Here is an 8,749-nt window from a genome sequence, read left to right as displayed (position 1 = left end):
AATAATTGCTGATGCCATTATGGCACAAAGAAAGCACATTGGCTGGGGGATCAGACTGGCCCTGGGATTAAAGCCCAGCTTGGCCAGTAGCTGTTTAGGTAACATATTGGCCAACTGCTGAACCCGGTTTACACCTGTGTAAAATGGAGATGCTGATGCCTTTGCACAGCCGTTGTGAGGATTAAACAGAACTGCACATTGCAAAGTGCCTAGCCCACAGTGACTGCTCCAGAGGTTTTTTTTCCTTGCTTCCCTCTCACTAGAGAAAGCCCAAATTATCCCAAGCAGGATTCATTTAGGAGGGCTAACATTTTTCTGTTAAAAGTAGTAATTGATCAAGTTCCTGACTAATCATTTCAATTCAGGTATTAAGGGGTCTAAAGTAAATGGATTTATTCACAGCATGGACCACTCCCCCCCCCCCACTCCCCCGCAGCAGGAATGCTTTGGAGTATGTCTGCCAGCTGTTACCTCCCTCCCCTCAACACACCGGCAACCCCACAAGTCCAATCCCAGCCAGTTTGAAGGAAAAGAGTCATCAAGTTTTGTCTAGGATTTTTAGATGCCAAACAAGGATTATGATGGAAATTCCCATTCATGAAATTAAAACTGCCCTTTTTCCCAGGAAGCCTTCACTAATGAAGTGTTTTCATTTCATTTGTTTTCATTTCCTGGTTTATGATTTATATTGAGACCATCCATGTGTATGTATGTGTGTCTCAGAAGTAACACAGCAGGAGGAGTTGGCTTAGTTTATCATGGCCAGTCTAGTCAGAGTATTTCATTGTATATTTCAAATCTTGCCATTGTTTGTCCATCTTAGATGGCTCATTAAGACAGCCAAAATGACAAGCTCTACAGTGTCGTTGGCTCTCTTTGTTTCCTTATGCACAGATAAAGCATAGATGACACGAACCTCAAAGGACAGAGTGACTGGGTTTGAAAATTTTTAAAAGAACTGCTACAAAAACTTAGCTGTCATTTGCAATATGTTACCCTATCATTGCTTATTTTAATTCCTCTCTATTTTCAGGAGAATACCTAAAACTGAAAGTGTATCTAGACACAGCCAACAAAAGCTATATTTTATAGTTATTTACCCAAGTTCCTTAAAGCCACAAACATGTTTCTACAATAACCATCACACTGCAGTATAAGTACATAAAATCTTTATAGTTTTAAATGGCAAAGCTATGTTTCTCTGTACTTTCATATTACATTGCTTTAAAAAGAGTTTCCACAATTCAACTTAAAATTCCTAAGTTGCTAAACTTACGAGCAAAACAATCACAAGAAGGAATTCTTTCTGCCTGAAGTTGTTAGCAGTAATAGAAATACAAGTCATAAGCAGCCTTTTAAATCAAGTGTAATCATATTGTGCTGAGAAGGAGCCTTTTCTTAGCAGAACATTAACAAGTCCCAAATTTTCTGGGATTGTCCTGATTCTGGATGCTCTGACCCATTGCCAAGCTCTGTATTGAGACAAAGTATCCCATTTTCTGATTCTCAGAAGATGACAGCATATCCTGTCCCCTTGGGTTCTAAAGATCTGTTATTTCAGCTAGCCTCCCAATTTAAAGATAAATGACACATGCAATTCTTATAAAAAACAAAGTATCACCATCCCGACTTGTGTTGATTGAAACTGCAATTTTCTAAGGTCCGTTTGCCTCGATCTGTGATATTTCTGTGTAATGTTTCCAGGCTCAATCAGGGAGATTTTTATTTCACTCTTCACAAAATGTCCCCTTTTTATGCCCCACAAGTACCCCCAAGTGGGTTTATAATTAAATTACACAGTCTCAATCGAAGGGGGATGCAGATGAAAAACAATTGTTCCTCATCTCCAACTCCCAATTTTCTAAAAAGACATTTAAACCTTTAACTCCTAGGTACCTAAAAAAGCAAATGAGGTGCAGATAGCTGGAATTTCTCCTATTTTTTTGTTTTAGAATGAAACTTTTCTTAACGGCAATGAAAACAAATAGAAAAATGCTTGCTTTTGTGCTATGAAAGACAGAAAAGAAAAAACAGTCCTTGAATATTTGCAACAAAAGACCATCACTTGCTACTGGAATTGACTGGATTAGAAAGCTAAAGTTTGGAGGTAAAATCATTTTGCTATTCTTTACATATTTTAGCAGTTTAAAAATACCCTAGGAGGGGAAATATATGTATTCCCCTAGGAGTGCACACCACTCAGGGTGATAATCTGCACGCTCCTATTTTGCCACAGCGTGGATTTTCTTACCTTCAGACGAAAACCTACAGAAATAAACTCTGAGAAAGATAGATTGTTTCCCCCTTCCATCCTCATGTCAATGAAATATTTTGAGTGAACTGTTTTCTGATCACAAAATTTCTGTCCAAGTTGTATAACAAAATCAAGAAGCAGTTATTGAATAGAATACATTCTATTAAAAGTTAGCCAAAACCAACTAATAAGACCTCAGAAAATGCACACATTTCAAAGAATTTTGTTCTCTTCAATAGTTGCATGAGGTTTTTTTTTCTTTTTCAGGAAAATGTGCAAATATCAAGGTTACCTGGGTCTGCTGGTCACTTCCTAGTTTTTGGACTCTTGAAGATGGTGAGTTTTGCTAATGATGCGCGGCTGTTTAAGAACCGGGTGGCTTTTCTGGCAATCACTCTTTGTGTGCTATCTTTTATAAAGGTGCTTCTTGTTGCTAAGAGATCAGTTGCTTAGAGACCAAATCATTAAAAAAAATATATATGTCAGGGGCCAACATAAATTATAACCAAATTTTGTCATTTCAGCTGGCCCTCTGAAGGTTTGGCTTTTGTAATAGATTATAACGTACTAAGAGAAGCCAATTACTAATCACAAATAGAAAACTGACCATGAGGAGGAGAAAAGATCTGTGTGTAAACGCTCTCATGGACAGGGAGTAATGCCACGGATTCCCTGTGAAGGAGTTGCATCGTCATGAGGCTCTTGGAAACTTTGACTCCCTGTGGGGGTCGTAGACACATCCTGGGAATATAGATTCACATACACACACATACTTGTCCCAGGCAAACTTGAGTGCAGTTTGGAATACAAACACATTTAGACACTGTGGAACCACTTTAGTCTTTTCCAAAGGAAAATCAGGAAACTGTAAGTTGGAAATCTGAAGCGATCTTAGACTTCAGCCAGATGTATTCAGGTTTGAACAACTGTCAGTGCTTCAGGTTCAGGTGTGTATGTGCTGGTGGGGCAGGAGCTCGGATACAGAACTGCCTTTTATCCTCTCCAGCACTAACCAGGAGACAGGACTACTTACAACTGGTGAAGTACATAATGCTTGGCTTTGGGGTTCTTTCTTATCCCCTTCGTGGTGACTCTGCCCACGAAGCCCCTGTCCCTTCAAACTGCCACCTAAGAATTACCCCTCCCAAGGACATTGGCATTTTAGGACTAGGTTTTTTAAATGGAAGGCTCTTAAATTCCTTTAAATTCTATTCTAAAGGAATGGTGGCGTTCCAAATTTCTTAATAAGTAGGGCAAGAGATGTTTGGGAGCAAGATAAAGCTGGACACAACCCTTTACTGTATGACTTCATAACACAATCCCTCCTCCACTCCTCCCTCTCCCCCTTCCATTCTTCACAGGTCTCTTTGGTCTCATCTTAGGTGAGAAGCAAGCAAGCAAATAAGAGATCAAAGACTTGGTAGTTAAAATAAGATAAGAGGTAAAAAGGATACGTAGGATCCTAGAGATTTTTTTCCCCCTTACTAACCTCCAAAATGCTTGTCATCCTAGAAGACTTGATGCCTTTGGCTTGACTGTGATAGACTGTATGTTGGAGAGAGAGCTGTAGGCTGGGATGGACACACCAGGTGGAATGGCGAGAGGTCTGGCTTTCTCACTCTTTAGTTCTGGTCACTGTCAGATTGGCATCATTGTTTACACTCTCTCATTTACAGAGTAGATATAAGACCCACAACCAGCTTGAATTTATTTAGGAATATATAGAAGTTAAAAAAAATACAACCTGTGCAAATGGAATGAGGTTAATGCTCAGTAGGAGTTCATTACAGGAGGAAATGAAACTCTGACTCTCCCCAACCTACGCTGTGAGTGACATGGACACAGAGCATGCGAGCATCACAGAATAAACCCAGGTGTACCAACTAAGCATACATTTTCCCTTAAAGTCTTTTTCTTCCTTCTGATCCCCAAATTTCTCTTTATTCCCCCCCCCCTTTTTTTGAGAGAGAGAGAGAGAGAGAGATGGAAGTAGAAAGGGAAGGGATCCAAGATAGAAGAATTACAGGTAGAAAAAGGCAAGAGAAATAAAAATGTCCAAACATATATTCAGTACTTAGGAAATACCAGTTGAAGGAATAAGAAAGAGGAAGAAGAGTCTAAAGGGGAAAGAAGCCGTGAACCCCACTCTATGTTCCCAGAAGCAGAAGCCACCTCATGCTTTTCTTTCCCCTATTCCAAGTACTTTGTACAGGGCTTTTGCATTTAGAACACATTCATTTAGAATCAAATGTTTTCTTAAATTCTAAGTCAAAGGAGAAAACAAGCAGAAGGGATGGGCCCAAGGGGGTTCAACTATTACTTGGCCCTGTATCCCATATGCCTGGTTCCCTCCAAAGGAGCATATTCTATAGGCATTTGTATTTTGCACCTCAGTTATAAATAAAGGCCCACCCTTCTTCTTACCCATCAATTCTGGTATTTCTACTCCTTTGGCTCTGATTTGGCTCTCCCCTGTGCCTTGTGGCCATTTGCTTTGGATTCTTAGCTGCTACCTCTGAGACATGAGGCCCCACATCTTCTTTGCCTATCAGGAGGCACCATTCTGGATACCAGACCTTGGCAGGCTCCAGGCTTTCACCTACCTGGGTGGAGGTGAGGAAATGCAATTGTCTATGAAGGATCCACCCAGTTGTCAACACTATGTGGCTAAAGGAAATAGGCTTGGATCCATAAAGGCTTTGCCTACAAATGTCCCCACTTGAATCTTTGAAAGAAACTTTTTTTTTGCATGCATGTAACTGTTTGCACCAAGGAATGCAGTCTGGAGTCATTTTGGGTCCCACAGTGTGGCAGGCCACTTATTCACAAGTCCATGGAACCACAGATCCCCCACACCTTGACCCCACCACTACTGGGATGCTGCCCAGCCCATGCAAGCTCCATCTCCCAATCTCAGGAATGGGGGAGCAGCTGGGAACTCTTAACAGTGGGCTCCTGCCTCCAGATCAGGAGATGTTACACTGAGAGACCTCAAGCCCCAAGGCATTCTCTGCAAAAGTGGCTGCCACTGCTGGTGCCTTTTGTTAGGGAATCCAGTGTCCCAATTCCACTCCTGACCGAGCACTTGAAGATCTGGATCCATTGACTGCCTGCTGCCAACTGTCAGTAATTTCTCCAGGACTTGCCTCTCCTGTATGGGAATCCAAGACACCATTTCTAGAAAGGCTCACACAGGACCCTCTTTAGCTACAAGGTAGGAAGGACCCACTCCTATCCTGGAAAGTTCCAGGGTAGTGGCCTGCAACTCTCTTCATATTTCTCCAGGAAATTCCCAGAAGAGGCCTGTAGAGGAGCATGACCTGCTAGATAAGGATGGAGGCTACTTCAAGTGTTTGGAGTCCTCTCAAGAAGGACCTCTGCATGCAACCTAGTAGAAGCTTGACCATCACTAAAAAGTTTGCTTTTTCCAAGCAATTTTACCTTGCCAGATGCCATGTGCTAGGCAGAAAGCTACTGTTTGAATCCAGGGCACCAGAGGAAGGCCTGCCCTGGAAAAGTCACCTCCAGCCACCCAGCCCAGTAGTTACTATTAGAAAGTTGGGTTTGGGGAGCAAGGGCAGCAAAGCACAACTGCCTCAATCTGAACTCTAGAGCACCTTTGGGAGGCATGAGATAAAGGGGCAGAGGGTCTGCTGTATCAGAGGACAGCTGCTCATGCTGGCCAGAGGTATGGCAACCGAACTTGCCCTTGTGCTGATTGCCTCTCTGGATTCAAAAACCTTCATTGTAGTCCACAGGGACTTCTGGCATGCTAAGAACTTGAGACACAGAGGCCTGAGCCAATGGTGAACAGACTTCAAGACACACATGGTTATAGTTGCCTTCCCTGATCATGCCCCCTGCACCCCCCCTTATGGCCTCGCCTCTCCCTTGCATTGATGGGAGGCCTTAAAGCATCACATTTCATCTTCCCCTTTTGGCACAATGTTACAGCTCTACTCAACAAAAATTCCTGTAAACATCTTGCTCCTCATCCAGATTGCATCCTGGTTTTGTGGGGTATATGCCCGTCCACATGCACACCCACCAGTTCTCCAACAATTACCTAAAGAGCAAGGCCAGACATAGTGTATCACTTGGGTGCTTGGCAAAGACTTGTTCTTCTTATACCTGTCACCAGCAATAGGCCTTATCCAACTATTCAGGAAAATTTACCTGTAATAACTCTATCCCATCTCTTGTGCTGGAACACCCCTTCTTCTCCCTGCCCTCTCCCTCTCCATCCCTGCCACAGAAAATATGGCTTCCATCCACACCAAATTCCCACTGCTGTGGTCATACCAACACTCTGGAAGCCAGCTTGCCATTCCAGGAGTTACAACAACCTTGTTCTAGGAAGCCTTTGAGATACCTTGCTCTGATATGTTAAGGACCACAATGAAGAGTCCACCAACCACCACTCACTCCAGAGCAAGCACATGTGTCCAACTTATTTTGTTACCAGACATTCATTCAAGGCAGGGAGCTCTTGGACTATGATTTGTGTGATAATTAACATAACAAAAGATTACAGCCCAACAAGCACCACCACACATTCCAATTTTACTCCCTTTCTTGGGCAAAGAACCATGATGTTCTCATACATTGTCTGGCCCCAGATGACCCTCTTCACAGCTGGTAATTTACTTCTAGTCACTGCCTTTGGCAGCTTACAGGTATTAATTATACACATCTGTTAAGTAGTTTACTGAGTAAGAAAAGACTGGGGAGAGGGATGGGAGACAAGAGAAGAATATGATGTGGTGAGGGAAACGTGGAAGCAAATAGAAGCTAAGGGTCTTCTTGAACTTAATGAAGTGATGTATACAAGGTGTATACGCTGATGTTCACACTGAACAAATTTCACAGAGCCTACTAATTGAAATATTCTAATTCTCCAGAGGAAAAAAATGGAGAGAATCACTAACTGCAACACAATTGCAACACAGTTATAAGCCAACAATGTTGTTTCAGCAAAGTACAATTAAACTGAACAAAATTCTCGTAAATCAAACTACTCTCCATCCTCCTGTTTCTTCTGACCCCCTGTGAGTTCATCTATCCCTGTGTCCTTCCTCTTTCTACCTGTATGTCACCTCCTCTGTACATCAGCCACCTCTGATCTGCAGGTAAGCACCCTCCCCCCACCCCACCCCTCTGTACCCGATTGCTCAAGCCTAGGAGAGACACATGTCTTTAAATGAGGTGGGCTAAGGTACAGGCCAAGAAACAAAAAACTAACTGCTCTATCTTCAGGAACTTGTTTTGTTGCATTTTTTCCCCTGTCTGAACCACAATTTTCAACCAGCAGAGTACAAAGTGATTCTTATTTCACTCATCACATCACATTTTGAGGCTGTGTGCCCTGAATACTAGGCATGTCCAAAGCCCACTGTGTAAAGTCTTCAGTCCTTTGATAGCTTAAGCGAATCTGCCTCAAGAAGAGTGTGTTTTTCTGTCTATACCCTCCAAGTCTTTTGATAGCCTAAGGGAATCCTCCCAAGCAGAGCAAATATTTTCATATTGTGTATGCTCCAGACATCATCACCTCCTCCCCATTCAGGGTTTCCCAACTGTTTTCGTTCTGCAGGGGATTTGCTGATTTGTAAGCATGGAGCAGGCAATCAGTAGAAGGTTGATGAAAGTCACCCAGAAGGAAATAAAAGGCAGGGATAATGCACAGGAGATACAATGGCTGGTGTACAAGCAAGAAGTGGACACTTCATGCCCATGATATCTTGAGAGAGGTAAGCTGTGGCAGATTCAGAATACACCTTTAGGAGTCCTCTAGAGATGACAGGAGGTGCCGCTCCAACTGAGGATGATTCCAGCAGGAAAAGCTTTCAGTTCACCCTACTATCATTTCCATCTTTGGGTGCCATGGACAAGAGTGGGGCTTTCCACCATGTATTCCTCCCACTCATAACTCATCCAAGTGACTCCCACTCCAAACAAAACAGAATTTTTGGATGAGCTAGAAAATTTATCAGTCTTTCTTTCCTTACTCATCCTGTCCTTCCCTAGACTAATCCCAAAGTAATGGAAAATATGTTCTTTAAAGAAAAAACAACCAAACTGAGGGTTGACGGGGGGTGGGAGGGAGGGGAGAGTGGGTGATGGGTATTGAGGAGGGCACCTTTTGGGATGAGCACTGGGTGTTGTATGGAAACAAATTTGACAATAAACTTCATATATTGAAAAATAGACAAACAAACAAATAAATAAATAATAAAAGAAAAAATTAAAAAAAAAAGAAAAATCAAGACTCTTTGGCCAAGAGAGAAGGTGGCGTGCAATGGGTTAGCATGACTGTTTCCAAGAGGCATTACTAAAGCAAGGTGAACCCTGATGTGGCATGTTTCTCTGGCAAATTTGGACAGGTCTGTTTTGAAGCAACCAGGAAAAACCAAGCCCATTTGAACTTGGGCTTCTTCCAGTGTGCCGGTTCCTTAAGGATGTTGTGAGGCTCCTGTCAGGTTGTCAGGCAGCTGTAGC

At 42.5% G+C, this 8,749-nt stretch overlaps 1 long non-coding RNA gene across 1 annotated transcript; it reads left to right on the top strand.

Moving 5' to 3' along the window:
* Positions 1-929: 929 nt before the first annotated feature.
* On the top strand, positions 930-8,319 carry LOC123385943. Its single transcript, XR_006599248.1, has 3 exons — positions 930-2,107; positions 2,522-2,590; positions 7,845-8,319. It is a non-coding gene; the product is annotated as an uncharacterized LOC123385943 (long non-coding RNA).
* The last annotated feature ends 430 nt before the right edge of the window (positions 8,320-8,749 follow it).

The sequence above is a fragment of the Felis catus genome, chromosome B3, assembly GCF_018350175.1.
Source record: "Felis catus isolate Fca126 chromosome B3, F.catus_Fca126_mat1.0, whole genome shotgun sequence".
In the NCBI taxonomy this organism is placed as follows: domain Eukaryota; kingdom Metazoa; phylum Chordata; class Mammalia; order Carnivora; family Felidae; genus Felis; species Felis catus.
The sequence above is the reverse complement of the archived record's forward strand: the minus strand, read 5'-3'. Positions and strand labels throughout refer to the sequence as shown.